The sequence below is a fragment of the Lactuca serriola genome, chromosome 4 (genome assembly GCF_051521515.1).
Source record: "Lactuca serriola cultivar US96UC23 chromosome 4, Lser_US96UC23_V15, whole genome shotgun sequence".
NCBI lineage: Eukaryota > Viridiplantae > Streptophyta > Magnoliopsida > Asterales > Asteraceae > Lactuca > Lactuca serriola.
The window spans coordinates 12,404,251-12,416,221 of NC_136411.1; the positions used below are offsets into that span (position 1 = coordinate 12,404,251).

At 34.6% G+C, this 11,971-nt stretch overlaps 1 pseudogene; it reads right to left on the reverse strand.

The window, feature by feature from the left end:
* Positions 1–7,805: 7,805 nt before the first annotated feature.
* LOC145099951 (mitochondrial import inner membrane translocase subunit TIM23-1 pseudogene) lies at positions 7,806–8,377 on the reverse strand (annotated as a pseudogene).
* Positions 8,378–11,971: the final 3,594 nt, after the last annotated feature.

Sequence of the window (11,971 nt, forward strand, 5' to 3'; positions counted from 1 at the left end):
GAGTGGAAAACCTGTGAATGCCACTGAATATAGAAGCATAGTGGGAGGGCTGAGATATTTGTGCCACACACGACCTGACATCTCCTATGCTGTTGGAGTTGTAAGTCGCTTCCTAGAAAGGCTCACCGAACAACACAATCAGGCAGTGAAAAGAATCCTAAGGTACATAAAGGGAACCCTCAACCTTGGTTTGGTGTACACACGAAGCAAAGAAAAGAAGCACATAATTGCATACTCTGATAGCATTCATGCAAGGGATGTGAATGATAGGCGAAACACAAGTGGCATGGTATTTTACTTGAACAAAAATCTGGTGACATGGAGCTCTCAAAAGAAATAGTGTGTTGCACTTTCCTCATGCGAGGCAGAATTCATGGCTGCAAACTTGGCAACATGCCAAGGCATATGGGTCCGGAGACTTGTTCAAGAAATAATAGGTGAAAATTTGGGTCCAGTAACAATACTCATTGATAACAAGTCCACACTCGAATTGGTCAAACATCCAGTCTTCCATGGATGCAGCAAACATATAGACACACGCTTTCACTTCATTAGAAACTGTATTGAACATGGAGATGTCATTGATAAGTTTGTTGCAAGTATGGAACAGCAAGTTGATATTCTCACCAAGCCACGGGCAAAGAACAAGTTCAAGGAGATGAGGAACATGCTTGGAATGAAGAGCATCTAGCATTCTGGATTAGGGGGAATTTGTTGGTGTAATCCAGAAAGTTTGGGGACCATTTATGTTTATTTCATTTGTGTTTGTTTCAGTTTTTCGTAGGAAGCTGTCAAAAGGCCATGTTGGCCATTTTCCCTTTTCTTTAGGAAGTAGTAATCAAGTGGTTTCATGTTTCCACATTTCTAGCTGATTAGTAGCTTAAGTAGCATGTAACGTTCCAGTTTTTTTAGTAAGAAGATAATCAGAAAATTGCCTCAAAAATACTCTCCATCTTTGCTCTGTTTCGTTGTGTAAAGAACAGGGCCTGCAACAATAGTATTGGGGAACAAAGTAGATGTTGATGGAGGCAATAGTCGAGTGGTAAGATGATTCTTTGTTTTATAATCACTTTATCCTAATTTCCAGGTGTCTGAGAAGAAAGGGAGAGCATGTTGTGCTTCAAAAGGAAACCTCAAATTTGTTTTTTTTTTGTCCAGATAAAACCTTGCATTTTTGTATTTTTTTTTTTCAGAAAAAAACTCTCAATCTTCTAAATACTTCCAAAGAAACCCTCGACCTTTTTAGTTTTTCTCGAAAAAACCCCTCATATTTTACAATTTCTTTGGAAAAAAATGAATAAAGTCAATCAGAGCATTATAAGTCCATCAACTTATTGCCTCATGAAGGTTTAGACAAAGTCCTTCAACGCTATAATGGAACAATGAATCTCATGGGTTCCAAATACCATATCTGGGATCAGGTATTTTTTTTTAAATTCACTATAATCATTATGATTTTGTGGGAATTTTTATGAAATCCAAATTCTTTTTCGTTTTGTTACAGGCTCGAAGTATGATGTTAAGATTGGGACAACTACCAATCTTCTCAATAATACTAAAGCTAGACTTGTATCGTTAACGTTATTTTACAAACTTTGCAACTTCACTTAATTCTTAGTTATGGTTTTGTTTTTTATTCATATTCATTTCCTATTTATTTTTAGAAGTCTTAATCAATGGGTGTGAAATATCTAGAATTAGTAAGCTCGAGATAAATGTAGATTATGCTAACCATAAACTTTTCTGAGCTCCAATAACATTGTTGTCCTTTACAATGGAACTCAATAAAATTTTGCTGTTTTTTTTCAATTCTTAGGCATGTCCGACCCTGCAAAGCAGCGTTCTTCCCTAGTTATTCTTGAAAACACAAGTATGATATGAAAAGCATAAACTAAAGGCCACAGGAATGAATATTATAAAACCAAGTAAAATCTTCTAAATATAAAATATAATCATATCCCAATTCCATGACAAATTATATTTAATTAAAATAATAACTATTTTGATAAAGCGGGACAAACATATTGGTATTCCAAATGACAAGCATGAACAACATATACGAATGAGAAGTGGCGTTCTTGATAAACACAAAAACAACGGTTATGTTGTTTGAGTTCATCACAACATTTTCCGGTTGGTGGTAAATCAGGGTCTTCTATTGCTGAAAAACAATCTGGGATATCATGAATGTTGCAATGTATAGATTGTGGATATACTTTATTGATCCCTCACAAAGTATATCCACAATCTATACATTGCGAGGGATCAATCACTACTAGAAAAACAGCCTTTTACGACGCTCATTGCGCGTCGTAAAACGCTCAGACGACGCGCAAATGCGCGTCAAGGAAGGCCCTGTCATAAAGAGAGACGACGCGCATTTACGACACGCATTTACGACGCGCATTTATGACACGCATTTACGACGCGCAATGCGTATCAAGGAAGACCCTATCATAAAGAAAGACGGCACGCATTTTCATGTCGTAACCTTACGACGCGCATGTTTATGACACGCATTGCATATCAAGGAAGCCCCTCTCAAGAAAGGCCATGTCATAAATGAAGATGACACACATTTTTGCGTATTGTAATTTTATATGTGTAAAAAAAATATTATTTCTAGATTTACTGATTTTCGAATTAAATTTTCATTTAATGTCTCTTAATATAAAATAAAATATCATATACAAAAAATACAATCCATTACATAAAATTTAAGGTCATACAAATAATCGTTTCATGGAAAGATAAAATAAATCAATAGAAGTTGTAACAGAAATTTACAAACTAATAGTTCTAATAACCTAATGTGTGCCTCACTATAAACAAGATTTGTGCTGATTTTTTTAAATGTGTGCTTGACTTGTCTCCACTCTTCCTTAGTAACACCACTCAAGGACTCTAAATCTATGAACTTGCTCACAATATCTATTGTCTGCAAAAAACAAAACGTAACTACAAAATAAGTGTTGTCTAGGATCAACAATGTTGCCAAAATAGTAAGCCTAATACAAGTATAAATATAAAATACAACAAAAAGTTGAGTAATTTTACAAAACAATCCTTCAAGCTGTTATAAAGAATAATGACTTTACCTGACCAATAGCATCTATTGATGAAGATGCAACATGAAGCATAGGATTTGTATAGTCCCTGAATAAATATAAAGCTTATTAGGTTAGGGGCAAAACCGTCATAAAAAGAAATCAAGTCGGAAAGATATAATATTGTCTTATACTTGCTACGATGACTCTGGAATTTTACACTCAAATCTGTATGTGCAGAATATGTTATCTTAAGAGAACATGGTCCAAGCTTTGGAATCAAATACCTGAAAATCCATAGGAGAAAAAACATCAATTTAAACATTAAAGGGCTCTTCTTGAGACAAAAGAACATGAGGTTCCACAACCACAAGAGCAAGAGTGGGCTCCACAGTGGATATATGTGTAAGACAAGGTTCAAGATCAATTGTCCAACCACCTTTCTGAATTTTTTAAAAATTGAAAGTGGAGTTAATATAGATCAAAATTGTTACCCGGGCATTGGAAAATGGTCCAAATGGATGAAAACCAGCTGCAAGGAGCCAATTTACAACGGGTCTTTCGTGAATATGAGAAACTCTTTCATATAGAGCACTTAATCCACCTACTACTGAAGCAAGTCCAGCAATTATATGGTGTTCTACTTGTGATGTAATTATATGTATTCTATATGTTTCTGATACATAACTGTCATTGAAGTTACAAACAGCCAAAAAACAAAAAAAAAATGAAATTTTTTTTAATATGGTAAATATTAATTTGTGTTATATGAAAAATCCACCCAATTATAACAATGTTAGACAAATACAATGCAACTTCCACACACACACACACACACACACACACACACATATATATATATATATATATATATAGCCCAATAGATTTTCTTTAAACATATAATGCATTAATCGAATAATAAATGAAAGTACAATGCTTTAGTTGAAAGAAATAAAAGTAGGACGATGCTACTTCTTGCTTTTATCCGAAAATATAATAAATTCAAGAGTGATTACGATACTTGAACATGCTTGAAAAAAAACATATTTACCAAATTGTTTGTCCAAAATCATTAATTCTTCCACAAAATCAAAGGAAAGGGCGAACCTCTGTGAGATTGAGAAGTTTTGAGAAATTGCTTGATACGTATGGAATCGGAACGAGAACTTCACTTCTTGTATACACATCATTTTCTGAAATTACAATAAAGTCCTCAACAGTTGGCATACAAAGATTTCTTCATATTTGTAAGCTAGAATACTAAGAACTGACTTTAATATAAAATCGCAAACAAGCACAGGAATAAAAGCTCCAGTGAATGTATAGATGATACTCAATTACAAGAGAGTTTCCTAATGATTTTGCCAGAGATTCGAGAGCCTAGCCTCTCCCAAAGGTTCTAAGACAAGATTTGATAGAAGATAATCATACCGTCATTTCCACTACCCTCTTATAATTAAGCACTATGTTGTAACAAAGTAAATAGCATATTGATAAAACGAACCTGCAAATTTGATTTCGAGTAAATTACATTTTTGGTCCCTGACTATAGCTGGTTTTTTTCAATTCTGTTCCAAAAAAGTTTAGTGTTTGGGTTATAAGACTGAAAAGATTTGTGCTTCAGATATGAATCAGTGGGTTCATCTGTCTCATGATTCATATCCATCCATTGCTGTAAAAAAAAAACTAAATGCATATATAAACCAGGTTAATTTCGAAAAGGGTATAAGCTTAATTTAACTAAATTTAGATTACGTACCTGGTGTTGGAAAAATGTATCAGAAAGCGAAGGGCTAGAGACCTCAAGTAATCCAACAGCAAGTATATATATCATAAGGACCTGCCATAATATAGAAGTAACACTTACAATAAAAAATCCAACCTGAAATCGCAATATTTGTAAGAAAACTTAAGAAAAAATTTTTCAATCGGGTTTGAAATATCATGTTTAGGACTTCATAAGTCGGCAAAAATCCCAAATAACTGGGCACAACAGTCAACCGGTCCAATCCCTGTATGAACCCCGACATGAGCTGTTTGTTAAGAAAGATGAACGTCAAAAAATAAAATAAAAATAGGATATTAAAATACCTTCTGAGCAACAGCAAATGCAGCAACTGATGTGATAGCTCCAAGCCTATTTAAATCCTTTGCTGTGAAGACAAACAATATAGAAAGATTGTGAAAAGACCATGTAAATGTATGAATAGATACTATTTTTATAAGAAAGATTGAAAAAGGAACAAAAGGTACTTGCCTTCTAGATGTTTATAATTGTAGTTGAAGAAGAAGAAGAACATCAACAACAGCAACAATTGGTTCTGTTTCAAAGTCAATGTCAACCTGAGGAAAAAGTCAAAGTTTGACTTTCTGCAGTCAAAGGGTGGGTTGGGGGTGAAAGTGAAACTTTTTTTAAAGAGAAATAATGAAGAAATTATTAAGTAAGTACGTTACCATTTTCAGAAATAGCAGATGCCACCGATTTGTCCAGGTCACCAGAATTACCGATACAAGTGGTGCATCCATAACCAATAATATGGAAGCTCAACACCTTCAAATAACTCAGCAATCTACTGCAATGCAAATACAATACTCAAAGTGTGTTGGTGCTTCCTTTTTGGGTTTAATTGTGAGTAAATGACTATATTACCCTTCTTACCTTTTCTCCAGATACTTCGTCACAACTCTGGAACCGGGGGCTAGGCTCGTTTTAATCAATGGTTTTACCTAAACATAAAGGCTGAATAATTATTGTAAATGATTAAATACTTATTAGTCAAAATATATAAAAAGGGAATCTAACCTCAAGCCCCAAATTGCAAGCTTTCTTTGCTAACAAACCAGACTGAATCATGACACTAGGATTTGATGTATTTGTACAGCTCGTGATGGCTGCTATTATGAGATCCTTTCCTGTAGCAGCAAGGTTGAAGAGCGTTCCGTAACAGCCTCACTTTCCATATCTAAAGCAGCAAAAAGATCTACAGTTACATCTCCTTGATTTTCATCATCCATGAGATCCTTTCCTGTAGCAGCGAGGTTGAATGAACTCTTGAGGCTTATTCACTTCCTTTACATATGCCATGTAGTATATATAATCCAGCCTTCTCATAATCACCCTACATTCCACACAAAAAAAAAGACATTAAACACATCAAAAATGCATTGCTACACCACATAAAAACATCATTAAATGTAAAACAATATATGAACAAATGTCCAAACCTTTCTATGATATGAGCGTGCAAGGTTATAATAGGAATGTGCCCTTGTTGAGCCATAAGTAGTTGCAGCAAGGGTTGTTTTAGTCAACTCACAACTGCTCAGCCAGAAAATGTTGACCAGTAAAGAAGAAATGATTTGCTAGATAATTTAGTGCAGTTGCACTGTATGGATAGACATCAAAGGCCCTTTGCATCTTTTCCATTGCTCTCCTAATAAAACAATGTGACAATATCAATAAGAGTCATAAAAACATACATTTTACTGTATCAACATGATAAAACCAACCTTCATTTGATTGCAAATACACAATTCTAGATTGTTGATCTACAAACCAGTTTTCTAAACATTTTAAATTAATAACTAACTAAAATAATAAATAAATAAAATATGATAAACTCGTCATTACCACTTGAAACTGAGACAGGTCCGGTTTCGGGTCCCACCCCATTGCCAACGATCTCATCTCTATCAATGGCAGCAACAGCAACAGCTTCAACTTCAGCCTCAGAATCTTGTTTTTTAACGAATATATTGCAATCATTTTTGGTTTTTGAAATGTTTTGAGTCATGTCAGGACAAAAAGACCCTGGAGCCCCAATCACATGTGACACAACACAGCTACTAGGAGGGAGTATTGTTGGTGAGGTAACTACCCCTGTTAATTTTAGCTTAGCTTTATTAATTTGAGATATAATATAACTATAATGTTTAAAAATTTAAAATAAAAAATAAGCTTACCAAACTGAATTTTTTCACCAGCAAGGAGAGAGTTGATTGGGCTTAAAGATGATGAAATTGATTTTCCTTTTGTCAAGATTAATGAGGATGGTAAAATGGGTTCAATAACCAAGGTGGTGGTATTGGTATTGGTATTGGTATGATCGCCTATAGATGTTACATGTGTTGTATTGAACCTTGCAGGCTTCATAGCCTCATCAAGTTAAGTTTGAGTCAATGGAATAACCTGTATGTTGTATTAAAATTAGTTCAACATTTCACATGAACATAAAAAATTAAAAAATCAAAAATCAAAAATCAAAAACTTTTCACCTGCGGATCCATTCGTGCAATACCCCAGTCACCCAAAGATGTATGAACATCATCAATAGCCTTATTTTCAGTCTCAAACATGCGACTTGAACTACTATCTTCCACAATACCAGATGCTCTTTGTGGAGTCCTATAGATGTTACATGTGTTGTATTTGATGATTCAATCTATGTTCTCACCCGAACAAAAATTCATCAACCAATAAAGCCACAGAAACCTGTGTTGATACAATTCCCATATCAAAGTCTACAATGATTTATTTATGACTAAACCCTTCCAGACACTTATAAAGTACACAACATAAAGGGTTTCAACTATCAAGTGCACAAAAAAAAATCACGCATTTCATTTCATGCCAAATTATGTCAATCATCTAAAATATTGTAAAATACTAAAATATTGTAAAAGACTACACATGAATCACCTTTGGAAATCTCAAAAGACCAAAACTTGTAATAAGATGAAATTGAATACAGATCAAGCTCAGATTGGTACGTATCTCTTCAAAATCTGCTTCCTCGTCACGACTAATCCCATCGCTATTCCACCAATAGCTCCGGCACCACCCGCCGACCTAGGCCCCGCCGCCGCTTGTAAAGCGCTCCAGTCACTAATCAAGCAACCACGTTGTTGATAATATCATCTGCATCCCTAGCCTTAACCATCCCGCTCTCCATACCAGCGTACAACAGTCCGATTACACCCGCACGGTTGCCAATCGTCCGACCTGCATGTCCAGAAGCATTTAAGATCCGATTAACCCTAAGTTTCATGGTGTCTCCAGCCTCAAAAGCCTTCCCGCCCTCTACTAAACCCTTCCCGACGCCAACTACTGCGCCGATGAGGTAACCGATGCCGGTGTAGTATGTCAGGTTTTCGCCCCATGAACGTCGTTGAGCAATGGATTCCTCTTGAAAGAGGTATTCAGGAGATGTGGGAAGTTTGTATAGGGTTTGTGCGGGGACTCTAAGATCTTGGTAAGCGTTGTATAGCCGACGGTTGTCGTGGTGGTCGTCACTTTCGTTGTGATTTGAAGATCTCGGTTGGTAAGACATGTCGTACTTAGGGCTACGATTAGGGTTTCGATCTTTCAAGAATCTGATTCCAAAGGGGAGAGAGAGAGAGAGAGAGAGAGGAAGACGAACTGCTAAAAGGATTATTAGGGTTTTTTTGTTAGAAGATTTTAGAAGGAGAAGCGGGGTGTTTAATTTTTTTTGGGACCGCGCCTTCCTTAACAAAAATATAAAACTACACATTTACACGACACGCTTTTTATGATTGGTGCCCTCCGTGTTTTTTTTTTGGACGCTAATTTTAGGTCACGCAAAAATGCGTGATCTCTATCCTTCAAATTTTTGAAAACTGACATTATTTTTTAGGTCACGTACAAATACGTGTCCTCTATCAGCGCGTGTCATTGTTTACGCGTCATTAAAGGACTATTTTCTAGTAGTGAATGTGAGCATTACCATTACAATAACAAGAAAACCAAAAGGCTTCATGATTGTTCAAAATATATCAATCAACACTAGGGAGTAAAAACAAAAAAAATGTATATGAGTTTAAGAAATCTATGTTGGGTATTTATAGATGTTATAAATTGAATTTAAAGATTCAAGTATTTTAAAAATACTAAAATGAGGCATTAAATTTGACATTATTTACTTTGTTCGTTATGTATAAACTAATTAATAAGGAAACCAATCAACTAAACGGTTCAAATCCAATTAAAGATAATTTACATGTCTACTAGAAACAATTAGGAAAGTTAATTAAATCAAGGAAAATCAATCAATGATCAATTACCATTGAAGAATTACCATTATTCCTTTTTAGTGTGTAGATTTCAATTAATCCTTTTGAGTTTCAATGGCTTGTAATTTTGTGTGTTTAATGATATATAATGTACCCTTTTGATTGTCAAAGAATTACCATTATTCATTTTTAGTGTGTAGATTTCAATTAATCCTTTTCAGTTTCATTGGCTTGTAATTTTGTATGTTTGATGATATATAATTTACCCTTTTGATTGTCCTTGATTTTTGTGGCTTTTTTTTGGAGTTTCCTACCAAAATTTGCTACCCACTCATGCAAATAATCCCCATATACATATAATGTTTTCACTTTCAAGCAATTTGTCTGTACATTTGATAGAATATGATGAAGCCCCTTGCTATTTTGTGATTCATGACATTCTGTTTGCAATGTCTTAATGAAACCTGATGGTGTTTATGCAAATAATTGGCACCAAGTTGAGATCTTTTGAGCAATGTGTAATGTTGTCATATACATTCAGTAGAGTTATGATCTATACAATTCAGGGAAAAGCTTTTCATAACATATGGGTTTATAGTGGAAGCTTGATGTCAGGTGGGAAGACAAGAGCATCTGCAGCGACGAGGAGCATGGCCGACGAGGGAGTAGGGCGGCCAAGAGCACGAACTGAGACGAGAGATTGTCGATTTCCGTAAATAATAAATTTTACATCTTCAAAAATTTTCAATGAGGGAACATGTGTTTGACATTTTTCACCTCTTTAAAATTTTGGGGACATAAATACCGAAACGAGGGGGGAACCAAAATTAATCCGATAAAATTTATAGTGTCATATAAATGGTAACTTGTTAATTGAAAAGAAAACATTTAGTGGCATTGTATGACTAAAAAAATAGCGGCATTTTATATCATTATGGCACAATTAAAATGAATATTAGTGGCAATAATATTATGTACAATTGAATTTATTAATTTTATAGTTGCATATGCCGTATAGGGATGAGAATTTGGATAATGTCCGACTTACTATCATCAAGTAAACAAATCTCGAGTGTGACATGTTTTATTTTTCAGGCATGATCAACAAGCTGTGGTTGACGGCTATTCAAAGACTTTAGGGCAGCCTTAAACTCACTTAAAGGAAGAGCGAATTTTACGAAAGGAGATAAAGATTGTGTATAGTTCCTTCTTCAAAAAATTCTGACTAATTTCTTTTGGTCTTGCCCTATACACGAAGAAATACGATACCATACTCCGATTCCCGCCCTTCATTTTTTGCCCCTCCTTCTTCAAACAATTTGGTAACAGCAGTACGACACATATAATTCTGACTTTTTATACCATGCGTCGTCGCCTGTTCATCCGGTCCTCGGGCCGGCCCACGAATAACTTTCCTACCTAAAATCATTTATCACACGAAATGATTCATTAGGTAAATTTACAAAGTCATCCTCGACTCCGACTCCATTATCACAAAATTAAAGATCTGTAAAAACGTCACCCGACACCATACACCAATGTCGCTACGATTTGATTTTCGGTACGGTGGGGAAGCTTTCCTTATACATGGCTGGGCTCTGAAAAAAAAAAGGAACGGATCTTCACTAAATGAAAAATATCTAAGGATGACATCACTTAACATAGCCACTAGCGAGGATCGAATTATAGAGCCATGACGGGTGTTTGACAATGATGGAGCCACCGTCGACAGAGATGATTGAATCAGAAAAAGATCGGAGGATTGCATCTACTGTGTTGAATGTTTAAAACCAATAAACTCATAATTAAACATTAATGACATCAAGGGTTCGTTGTTTTTTAATCCTTTAAGACTACCGATACATTCAATTATGATTTTCAAATACAAAATCAGCTGCTTTATGTATTTTCAATATGAAAAGACATGTAATTTCTGTTTGAATATTTTTTGTTTGGTCTTTTGAATTCAGTTTAAACAGTAATTTTTTTTTCCTAATAAGATATATGTTTCTGTTATGTAAATGTTCTCAAAATTATTATTCAAGATAAAGATGTGTTTTAGGGACAGTTTGAATAAGATATAGTGAAACCAAGGTTTGTTTTTCTTCATGTTGTGTTTCTCGAAAGGTTGTTTTTAGATTTTGCTTGTTGATCTTCGTTAAATAAAAAAGGTAATCTTTGCGTGAATGCCATGTGCACATGTAATGATTTATGGAGACACAAGTATGATACGAAAAGCAAGAAACTAAGGGCCACAGGAACGAATATTATAAAACCAAACAAAATTAAAGAGAATATATGAACACCGAATCTTTTGAATATATAATAGAATCATATCCCACTTCCTTGCAAATGACAAATTTTATTGAGTAAAGTAGAAACTATTTAGATAATGCGGGACAAAAATCATGGAACTCGATATGACAAGCATCAACAACGGGAACGAAACCGAGTGTGAATCCGCGTCGGTTGTAAAAACAAAAACATTTTCTATGTTGTTTTAGTTTCTCACAGCATTTTTCGGTCGGTGGTGTACCAGGGTTGTATATTGCTGAAAAACAATCTTCAATATCAAGCATATTGCAAACCCTGGATTGTGGATATACTTTGTCTGCTAGCAGTGTGAGAATTACCATCACAATAACAAGAAAGCCAAAACGCTTCATGGTTATTCAAAATAGATCAATCAGTATCAATATAAATATCAGAGAGTAAAAAAAAAATGTATGCGTTTAAGAAGATCTGTGTTGGGTATTTATAGATGTTATAAAATAAATTTAAAGATTTAAAAATTTTAAAATTACTAAAATGAGGCATTAATTTTGAAATAAATTTCTTTGTTCGTTATGTATAAACTAATTAATAAGGAGAACCAATAAACTAAACGGTTAAAA